The sequence below is a fragment of the Lepidochelys kempii genome, chromosome 13 (assembly GCF_965140265.1).
Source record: "Lepidochelys kempii isolate rLepKem1 chromosome 13, rLepKem1.hap2, whole genome shotgun sequence".
Taxonomy (NCBI): Eukaryota; Metazoa; Chordata; order Testudines; family Cheloniidae; genus Lepidochelys; species Lepidochelys kempii.
This window is the reverse complement of record NC_133268.1, coordinates 1,694,905-1,704,791: the sequence shown is the minus strand read 5'-3', so window position 1 is coordinate 1,704,791 and position 9,887 is coordinate 1,694,905. Positions and strand designations below refer to the sequence as shown.

General features: G+C 46.5%; 1 long non-coding RNA gene across 1 annotated transcript; it reads left to right on the top strand.

Annotated features, from left to right (window-relative positions):
- The first annotated feature begins 1,758 nt into the window (after positions 1 to 1,758).
- On the top strand, positions 1,759 to 5,672 carry LOC140896856 (uncharacterized). The gene is made up of 3 exons (XR_012154626.1): positions 1,759 to 1,856; positions 3,279 to 3,342; positions 5,593 to 5,672. It is a non-coding gene; the product is annotated as an uncharacterized lncRNA (long non-coding RNA).
- Positions 5,673 to 9,887: the final 4,215 nt, after the last annotated feature.

Here is a 9,887-nt window from a genome sequence, read left to right as displayed (position 1 = left end):
AGCACTTGGCGGAAGCAGCATGTTTCTCGCGGCTCCGTCAGGTCCTGCGGAATCCAAGCTTGTGTGTCATTAAAACAGAGGAGTGTGCCCTTTCCGGCCGCCGACCAGGCCTTCTGAACGTGGGCAGACTGTGACCTGACGCAGAGCTGGTGCCATCTGACTGCATGGTCTGACAGAATCCATGGGGGCCTCTTGGCCCAACCGTTCTGAGAGGAGCTAACTGCCTCCGTGCTGCTCAATAGGGTGTTGACATTGAAGTGCCAGGAAAGCATTTTAAACTATCCCCTCCCTGATCAATGCAGCAGAATTACCCAGCTACCCTGGGAATGTGGGAGTGTCTTGGGTTGTGGGAAAGATCTTGGGCCACTTGATTTTCCCTTTCTGCCCCTTGATGAAAGTAATAACGAGGTGGCAAGAGAAGGCTTTCGCTTACGCTTCTGAGTGTTTGCCTGGTAGCGGTGAATTCACAGTGACCATTGTTGGCAGGAGTGAAAGTAACTTAAAGGACTTACCGGTACTCCGGAGTCCTGAGCAGGAGGGTGTGGCCTCGACCGGAAGAGGTGGCCTTTACATACCCGGGCCCTTTAAATCAGGATTTAAAGGCCCCAGGGCTCCGGCTGCGGCTGGGAGCCCCTGGGCCTTTAAATCACCCCTGGAGCTACCAGCTGCAGAGGCAGCTGGGAGTCCCGGGGCTCAGGGGCAATTTAAAGGGCCCCGGGCTCCGGCTGCTGCTACCACAGCTGAGCTCTGGGCCCTTTAAATCACCGTCGGAGCCCTGCCACTGCTACCCCAGGGGCTCCGGCAGCAGGGCTCTGGTGGCTCTTTAAGGGGCTTGGGGCTCTGGCCGCTGCGGGGAGCCCCAGGGCTCCAGCAGCGGGGGTTGAGGGGTGCTTTAAAGGGCCCAGGGCTCCCCACAGCGGCTGGAGCCCCGGGGTGCTTTAAAGGGCCCAGGGCTCCCCACAGCGGCTGGAGCCCCTCGCCCTTTAAAGCGCGGCTGGAGCCCTGCCGCTGCTACCCCAGGGGCTCCGGCAGCGGGGCTCAGGTGGCTCTTTAAAGGGCCCGGGGCTCCGGCCACTGCGCGGAGCCCAGTGCCGTTTAAAGCACCAGCCTGGGGAAGCCGGTCTGGCCCGGCACGGTGTACGGGCTCTTGCCAGTACACTGTACCGGCTTACTTTCACCTCTGATTGTTGGTTTCCTTTCTCTGAGTAACTTAACCCAAGCAGAGAGGAAGTGTCTCTGCTGTATTCTGCAGCTGATGGTCTGTTCTCAGAGCTCAGGTGCTGACACTCAGATCAGCTGATTTGCTGCCTCGTTTCCTCCTTGCAGAAACTCGGCTTGGTTGCCACTCTTCAGCTGGTTGAAGGGAAGGTTCAATTCACTGCATCCCTGGACAGGTATCAAGTCTTCCAAGTATTTTATCCAGAATGTGTTCATCTTAAACAATAGGTTTCAGAGTAGCAGCCGTGTTAGTCTGTATCCGCAAAAAGAAAAGGAGGACTTGTGGCACCTTAGAGACTAACCCATTTATTTGAGCATAAGCTTTCGTGAGCTACAGCTCACTTCATCGGATATGAAGTGAGCTGTAGCTCACGAAAACTTATGCTCAAATAAATGGGTTAGTCTCTAAGGTGCCACAAGTCCTCCTTTTCTTTTTTCTTAAACAATAGGATCCTGAACAGAAGTGATAGGCAATAAAGAGAGCAATGTGGCTCCCTTACCACCTGGATTTTAGGTTTTTAGATATTTGGGGACCTAAACTATGGGCTAATGATTTTGTGATTGGTAAGTCTGAGCTGGTTTCTTTTTTCCACAGTTTGCATTTCAAGCTTCTTTCCTCAGCCGTGGGCCCCGTCAAGGTAAGTCCTTGCTTGTATTAATGTGTGTGGTATGCTAGGAAGCAGAAACAAACATTTGTTAGAAATCAGGAGCCTGATTCTCCACAGCTCCTTTACATCATTCCAGCAGAATATTGGCCCCCGGGGGAACGCCAGAATACGCAGCGGCTGCTCATAGCTCAGAGATGGGGAGAGCGCTCTATTGTAGTCACCAATATAGGGCATGGGGGAGCAAGGAAGAGGGCACGGCTAGGGTTCTGTGTGCTCCAGTTATTCTCTGCCACCCATGGCCCCAGGGGCCTGTATCTATGGCTCAATGAACACTATGTTCTTACCAAACTTTATTATTGTTGCCTTAAATGAAGATTTTTGTTGGAAGGTGGCGGGGAGTAACCACCCACTGCAGGTTTCTTACATAGTCTTGTACCATTTTATTTTGCTCAGAAGACCCATGTTTTGCTATTCCAGCTACCTAGTGGGGCAGCTTGGCATTTTTGCATCCAGAACAAAAGGCTTTAAATGATTTTATGAAAGCTCTGGAATTTTGAATGGTTGTATCAGTTTTCCTCTGTCTGATGGGAAATAGCACTGCATAAGCGTGCCTGGGCTCTGTGGCTTTGAGGGCAGAAAGTGCCCTCTGGAAGGGAAAGGAAGAGGGATATTGGCCCTGGCTGGGGAGGATGGGCTTTAGAATACTGGACAAGTCATTGCTGCTCCCACGCATCAAACGATTCTTTCTCCTTTGAAAAATGTACGAACCCAGCATGGCTTAGGTCAATGGATCACTGTGTCTTGGCATTTTATACTGCTGCCTGTCACTGTAGCATCTGAGCACCTTTCATGTAAAATTAATAGCAATAGGAAAATCTCTACGGGACTTCCTGGAGTCACTGGCACGTCTTCCTTTTTGGGGTAAAAGACTGTGCTGGGGGTAGGTGTTTTGGGAGGTGTGTGGTTAGAAGAGGGGGATCAATGCTGAGTGTGTCATTCTGCTGTGAGTATCATTCTGGATTAGCTTCATCTCTGGAAACTTATTCCACAAGTGGAACTCCTTGACCCAGGCTCTGTCCCCAGTTCTCACATGCTTTGACCTCAGCTTTGTGATCTCCATTGTCCCAGTGGGGTGCAAATGTCTTTGTGGTTCATAGATGGAAATCTGGTCTGTAACAGAGCTGGGGCTTTGATCCATTAGTTGCTTTGAAGGTTAGGACTGAGGCCTTAAACTGGCATCTGAATCTGATTGGGAGCCAGTCGAGGGACAGGGGCATGGATCTGAAGTGCTCACAGAAGCTTAAATGGATCTGTTAACTGCACTTCTAGAAAACAAATATATTGATGTTCTTCCAGGCCCAGCTGAAATCCAGTTGCTGCGAGATCGTTTGGGTGACATCTGTAGAAGTTTCATGTTGTTGATGTACTTACTAAGTCATCTCTGTGTTTCAGATTGTACGTTTTCATGAGCCCCTGAGAGCTTTCATCCAGAAAATTATACTAAAGGAGATCAACTGTAAGTCTGGTTAGATGTTTTCTTCAGTGATTTCTTGTCTGCCAAGTACGTAGTCTACATCTCTGTGTGCGGCGGTTAAGTGATCACAAATGCCTCATGCATTAATTTGCAAAAGGCTCTCCCTGTCTTCCTAAGGTAGGTAGGCAGGACACATGCTGCTGCCTTCATTAGATGGTGACTGTAAGAAAAGGAGTTATGAAATGGAGACTCTTTGTTTTTTTAAAAAAGGGCATTTATGGGAGTGAAATTCCCTTCTCACTTGCCCACTATCTTGAGAATTCCCTTTGACAGGGCTGTCCGAGAGAGAGAGAGCCCAAAATCACACAGGAAAGCCACTCGAGAAATGTAAAGGCTCCTGCAGTCTGCTTACTGAAATTCCCTCTAAAGCTTTCCTCTCCCAGACAGCTTTCTCCGACCAACAGAAACCCAAGCACTAAACCAGTAACGAAGCTGCGGCATAATGGGCTGCTTACTGCATCTGTACATGAATTCTGGATTCTGTCCCCTCCCCCCTCCATAGGTCCTGCCTTGAGCGTCTCTTTATCATGTCCACTAGTTATGTTTTATCGTTTAGCTGCAAGCTCTTGGGGCAGGGAGTATCACTTATGACGTTTGTACACTGCCTGGCACCTGGGCCTGGTTGTGTCCCTTGGGCGCTTCTGCAGTATAAATATTTAATAATGGGGTGTGTATAGTACCAAACACTGAGGCCCAAATTTTCCAAAGTTCACTTTGGCACATGCCTGATTTCTATTTGTTTAAGACCAGATGCATGCACCAAATCAGGAACACACATGAGTGCCCCTTTAATTTGGGCCTAGAAGCTGGTTCTTCAAATCACGTCTTGATCCGCCTCCTTCTAAGGATGGGTGTGGTTTTTTGTCCTCTAAGCTAGTTTGAGTTTGCAAACTGTATACAAGTTCACTAACTGCCCTGGGAACACCCTGCGGTTATATATCCTGGTACGTTCACTCATTACAAAACCCTAGTTAGAGTGTTCATGATTAGTAGCTTCTCTGATTTTGTGCCTTTGAGAGGCAGCCTTCTTATATGCCTCTGGGCAGTGGATCTCTAGGTGCTTCCAGAGAGCCATAATCCCTGTAGAAACACTGGACCACTGCTCGTCTGTTCCATGTGCTAGGCAGCAGATTGCTTGCTGCCCAGATCTGTAGCAGCAGCAGTGAAGTGGTCCCATAGCAGAGATGCAAAGCCATGTCCCAGATTGCGGGGTTTTGAAGAAAGCCCATGGAAGCAAGTGGAAAAGATGTGCTGGGTTTTCCTTGTGGCTCACTTGTCACATTTAGGTTCCAATCAACCCAGTGTGCAACAGAGGGATGGGCAAAGTCCCCTTGCCTAGTTCAGTACTGGTGGAGATGGGCTAAAGCCACAACCCTGGCACCTGGGTCTGGATGTCAAACAACTGAGGCTGGGGGTTGTTCAGATGCCGTGTTGGGGTCTGACTGGGCCCATTTGCAGAAATGGAGTTCATGTTTCACTGAGAAGCTGTGGAAAAGGGCAGGATGGGAAAAAACGAGAAAATAGGGTGAAAAATTGAGCCCATCAGCGAGGTGGAAAAACTAAATTGAAAAACGCAGGTACAATGTCTAAATACATGTCCTGGCTGGAGGCCACACATCCGCGTTCCCTGGATGGAGGGCACTCAGCTGTACCAGCCTAGCTTCCTTTCTGCCATGGGGTTGGGTTCTTCTCTCCCAAACACAGAGCCGTAGGTATCCTTCAACTAGAATACCAAAATCTCTGACCCACTTTGGTGTTGTGTGGGATAGATTTAAATGACAGGGCAAATGTGGTTGATCTCTGGGCCCCTGATCCTGCGAGCTCTCTCTGCCCACCTGGATCTTCCAGTGAAGCCAGCACAAGGAGACGAGTAGGATGAAGCCCGAATTCACTCTGAGAACCCCATAAGCCCAAAGGAAAATGTGCCAGGTTTTCCAGGAGATTTACCCTGCTCATAGCATGGGCAGTCACCAATCTGATCTGAGTGAGAACCAAGCAAAGGGTGCATTTCTCTTGTCTAACATTATCTATAGCACTGTAAATGCATATGGCTCCTGCAAACCTGAAAGACCTGTTCCATCCACCATAAAGCTTTGCTGATCACTCCCACCCAACAATTATATTGTCTCCCAGTGCTCAATGCTATGATGATTAAACTTGGCAGATACGTGAAATTCTGCATGTGGCTCCTTGCAGGCTGAGAGTGCTGAAAGATGTGTTTGTTTGTTTCAGTTTATCTCCACTTAGGAAAAATCCCAATATTTAAAGCACCAGGATTGAAGCCCAGCATTGCCCATTGCCACCCTTCTAAGGTAAGGCTTCTGAGAGGTGTGAAATCTGTTCTTTCGGCACCATATCACTGCCCCTTGATACTCCTCTGCAGCATCTGCAATAGGGAGGTTTCTTTAAAAAAAATATCAGGTTACAAAAAATGTACACTTGAAGATTTGCAGCTCTCATATCTTTTAGAAAGCCATCTCCTGCCCCTAAGCGATAGCTGGCCCTGGGCATTTTTGCACTGGGAGAATTCCCAAATGATTCCACATGCCAGTCTGGCTCTTATTGTCCACAGAGATATACTACAACATTGTAGCAGCCATATTTTAAAGGGATCTCCACCCAGCCAGCTTTGCATGTACAGTACATTTTACCTGCTGCTTTCTGCATGAAAATGCAAGCGAGAGAGACTTTTCACACCATCTGCTTTGTATGTGAAATCTACCACTTGCATGTGGATCTTGCAGAGAACAGAAAATTGCATGCCTGGAAACCACATCTTGGAAATGCTGATTTTCTGACTGGCCATAACACCCATGAACATGCAGGGTAACCTCGTAGAAGGCATATTAGCTGGTTGTGTCATAATGTAGTCTCACACATAGGCTACTAAATGAGCACCTAATGTGACTTCAAAGGTGCTAGCTTGCATTGATATGGGTGTTAAGAGGACTCTTCAATTGTATTAAGCTAACACAACTGAAAAAATCAACCCCTTTGCCTGAGTAGACATGAGTTGGTGACTGCTGCATTTCCTTTAAAAGCTGCAGTATTAACTACAAACTCAGTTTTGTAAAGTGCTTTGGAATTCCAGGACTGTGAAAGGTGCCTACTTGGTAAAAAGAAAATTTTATTCTCCTTCTTAAAAGTCTGAATAAAAATCACTGAATTCTTAACTCTCTCAAAATGCTTTCTTTCCAATAGTCACATCTGACCCTAATCAGGTTAAATGTTTCCAACTCTCTCACCACATTGCTCTGATACTAAATCCATTACTGTGCAACCCACTTCATGGAACAGCGGGTGAAAGAATCCATCCTTTGGAAGTGAGCTGAGACTTTCTCCTTTGTTGTTCTAGCGCTGTCTTGTGTGCCATAACAAGCTCCATAAAGGGTGATGCACCAGGCGAGTGTGGCCCTGAGGAGAGAGGAAGAAACAGTGGCACAAATGAGGAGGTTTAATTCACGGGGTTTTTTTTTTTTTTTTTTTTTTCTCCAAAATTTTGATTCAAGCTTTTTACTCTGGGGGAAAAATTGCCCCATCTGCTATGGAATTTCAGTTGAAGAACTGCAGTAGATCTGATAGTCTCCTTGTTACTTTACAATACTATTGGATTTGCTATTTTTCAAATCAAATCTGTCTTGAGTGATGAGTTTCAGGGAGGGTTTGGGACATTGTGGTTATTGTTATTGTTACTTTCCTTTGGTTACTGTGCTAATAAATCATTCTCCTTAGCCTGTGTGCCGTGTTCATTTCACCCCACTGCAGGATTCATTGAATCATAGAATATCAGGGTTGGAAGGGACCTCAGGAGGTCATCTAGTCCCACCCCCTGCTCGAAGCAGGACCGATCCCTAATTTTTGCCCCAGATCCCTAAATGGTCCCCTCAAGGATTGAACTCACAACCCTTCGTTTAGCAGGCCAATGCTCAAACCACTGAGCAATCCCTCCCCCCATTTGATAATTCATACTGCTCCCCACCCCCACATAAGATTTGTGTATTAGTAATGTGATGGACTCAGACCAGAAGGATAAAAGAGAGTATTTTTTTTAATGAATAATTAAACTGTTTATTCAGTCATTCTCGCACTTTACAGCTGGAATTCTGGGAACTCAAAAATAACATCTTCGCCAGTGAGCTTCTTGTAGACACCTGAAAATGTTTCCACCTTGTGTTCAACATTATTCTGTTCTGCTTTGTCCAAATGGACCTTTATGAATCTGCTGCCGTCTAGTTTCACGCGGATTCTCTTGCCCACAATTTCTCTAGGGAAGATCAGATCTTCGAGAATGGCATCGTGCACGGCTCCTGGGACGCTTTTGCTTGTAGTGAAAGGCAGGTATATCAGCCTCAAAATGAGCAGTTCCCTATTCCCTGGATAGCCAAACAAAGGCTACTCCAGGCCAATCAAGACACCTGATGCCAATTAACCACTTGAGGTCGTTAGGCTAATGTCGGCACCTGAGCCCAATTAACTGGCAAAGGGTCAGTAGGGCTGTTAGGCTAATAGAGACAGCTGGGATCAATTAAAGTCTCACACTGCTTAAAAGCTCTCCTTTCTGGCTCTCTGGGGAGAGCCCAGGTGAAAGGAGCTAGAGGAGAGGAAGCCTTGCTGAATCCTGAGGTAAGGGCGAAGCTGGGAAAAGGGGACCATGGGGAAGTGGCCCAGGGAAACAAAGCAGCGTCAGTGGTGAAGGGAAAGCCGCCAACAGCTACTTCCCTGGGCCGGAACCTGGAGTAGAGGTTGGGCCTGGGTTCTCCCCCTCCCGCCATACTCTGCAGAGATCCCCTTGAGAGGGGAAGCAGGACTCAATCCATGCAGGAGGCTGAACTGCGCCCACTGAGCTCTACTGAGCAACAGAGACTGCAAGGTATTCCCCCTTCCCATCTCTCATACTGGCCTGTGATGAAAGTAACTCAAGAGGCTGTGATGCTTACTGCTACAGCGAGAAAGGGAGGTCACATTGGGGTCTTATTGAGTGTCTGAGGCCACTGAATCTGCCTAGAAGCACGGGACCCACCAATACAGGCTTGGAACTTTGTCACACAATTAATTCCATCTGCTGGCCTTTGTTGTCCAGTACATATAGGTTGTACATATATACACACACGACATTAATAGTTATGTGCATGTATTAATATTTGATTTGTGTGTGTGTGTTGGATGATCATGCTAAATTGTATTATTCTTATTCTTGCTCGCTTATGCTAAGGCATATGTCCCACAATGCTCTGGGACAAGTGTGGTTTAGCACTTGGCTTAGGCAAATACACGAACTATCCAAAGCTAGATGGACAAATGTTCTAAACAAAGGAGCAATGCAGCACAAGGAAATCATGGAAGCTGTATGAATGCTTTGCATTAGGGAGTATCTTCATGCACCGTAACATTTGGAATTTAATATTCAAAACGAAAGATGGGAAAGTACAGGAGGCATAGAAACAAAGCTGGCTAGTTACGCTGAAACTTGGTGTGTGAGCAGTGCTCTGAAGCTTGTGAACATCACTCTGTAAAAGTTTGCTGTTCTAAGGAGGCATTTGGGTGAACTGAACCTTCTGGGTGAACTGAAAATGCTGCCAGAGACTTTGCTTCTGGGAAGGATTGGTGAGGTATTAACTCTTTCCTGTACAGTACTGCCTTGTCTTTAGACAATACATTTGGTTGAGCTTCATTATCTTGTCTCTTGAACATTCTTAATATTGAACCTCAGGCATAGTCAATTAGTTGGCTGCTATACCTTTTAATCAGTATCCTCATGGAAACCAGATGTTAGAAATGAAAAGTTCTGGTAGGTCATCTGATCTATTGCTTCCTGGATTACGCTTTCTAGTGCTTTGTCCAATCTAGTCTGAAAGGTAATCTGCAAAGGAGGAGGAAAAGAGAGTTGGGCCTTTTATTGCTTCCTTATGACATACTTAAAAAAAAACAATTTGAAAATGTTTTTCTGCTTGTTCTTTTCCTTGGACATAACAGGGTCACTTCTCGTTTGAGAACTTCTTGGAGGATTCAGGAAGTATGTAGTGGGAGTTCTCTTAATTGAAGGGGTGGGAGAGGTGGGATCCAAAATGTTTTACTTAAATAGTTATTAACCAATACTTACAATTTTAAATAATCTGGAAAAAAAATCATTGCCCTCTCAGTTAATCAGATTTCACTTCTTTATTACTTGAGTCATGCACAGTGTCTTCCAGGGTAGAGAAGCCACCTCCCTTGGAAGCTGTTCCATACCCTAAAGTGACCTCATGGTGAGGAACTCTTCTCGTTCAAAGAAAAAACATTACACTGAGCCAGAGTGTGTCCCCCTCAGTCCTTCCTCAGACAAAGCCCCCCGTTGAAACACCTCTGGACTTCAATGACAACTTTTCCTCTCTCGGAACATCAGGGTTTTCCTGTTTTTATAGGAGGGCAAATTCTACCTGTCTGTAAACATCAGAGTGGTCTAGAATTCACAGAACAGTCGTTGGCTGTTACAGCCGTTCATGTGGCAGGAAATGGTCTGACGGTAAAAACATCCTCACTTCTGCCCA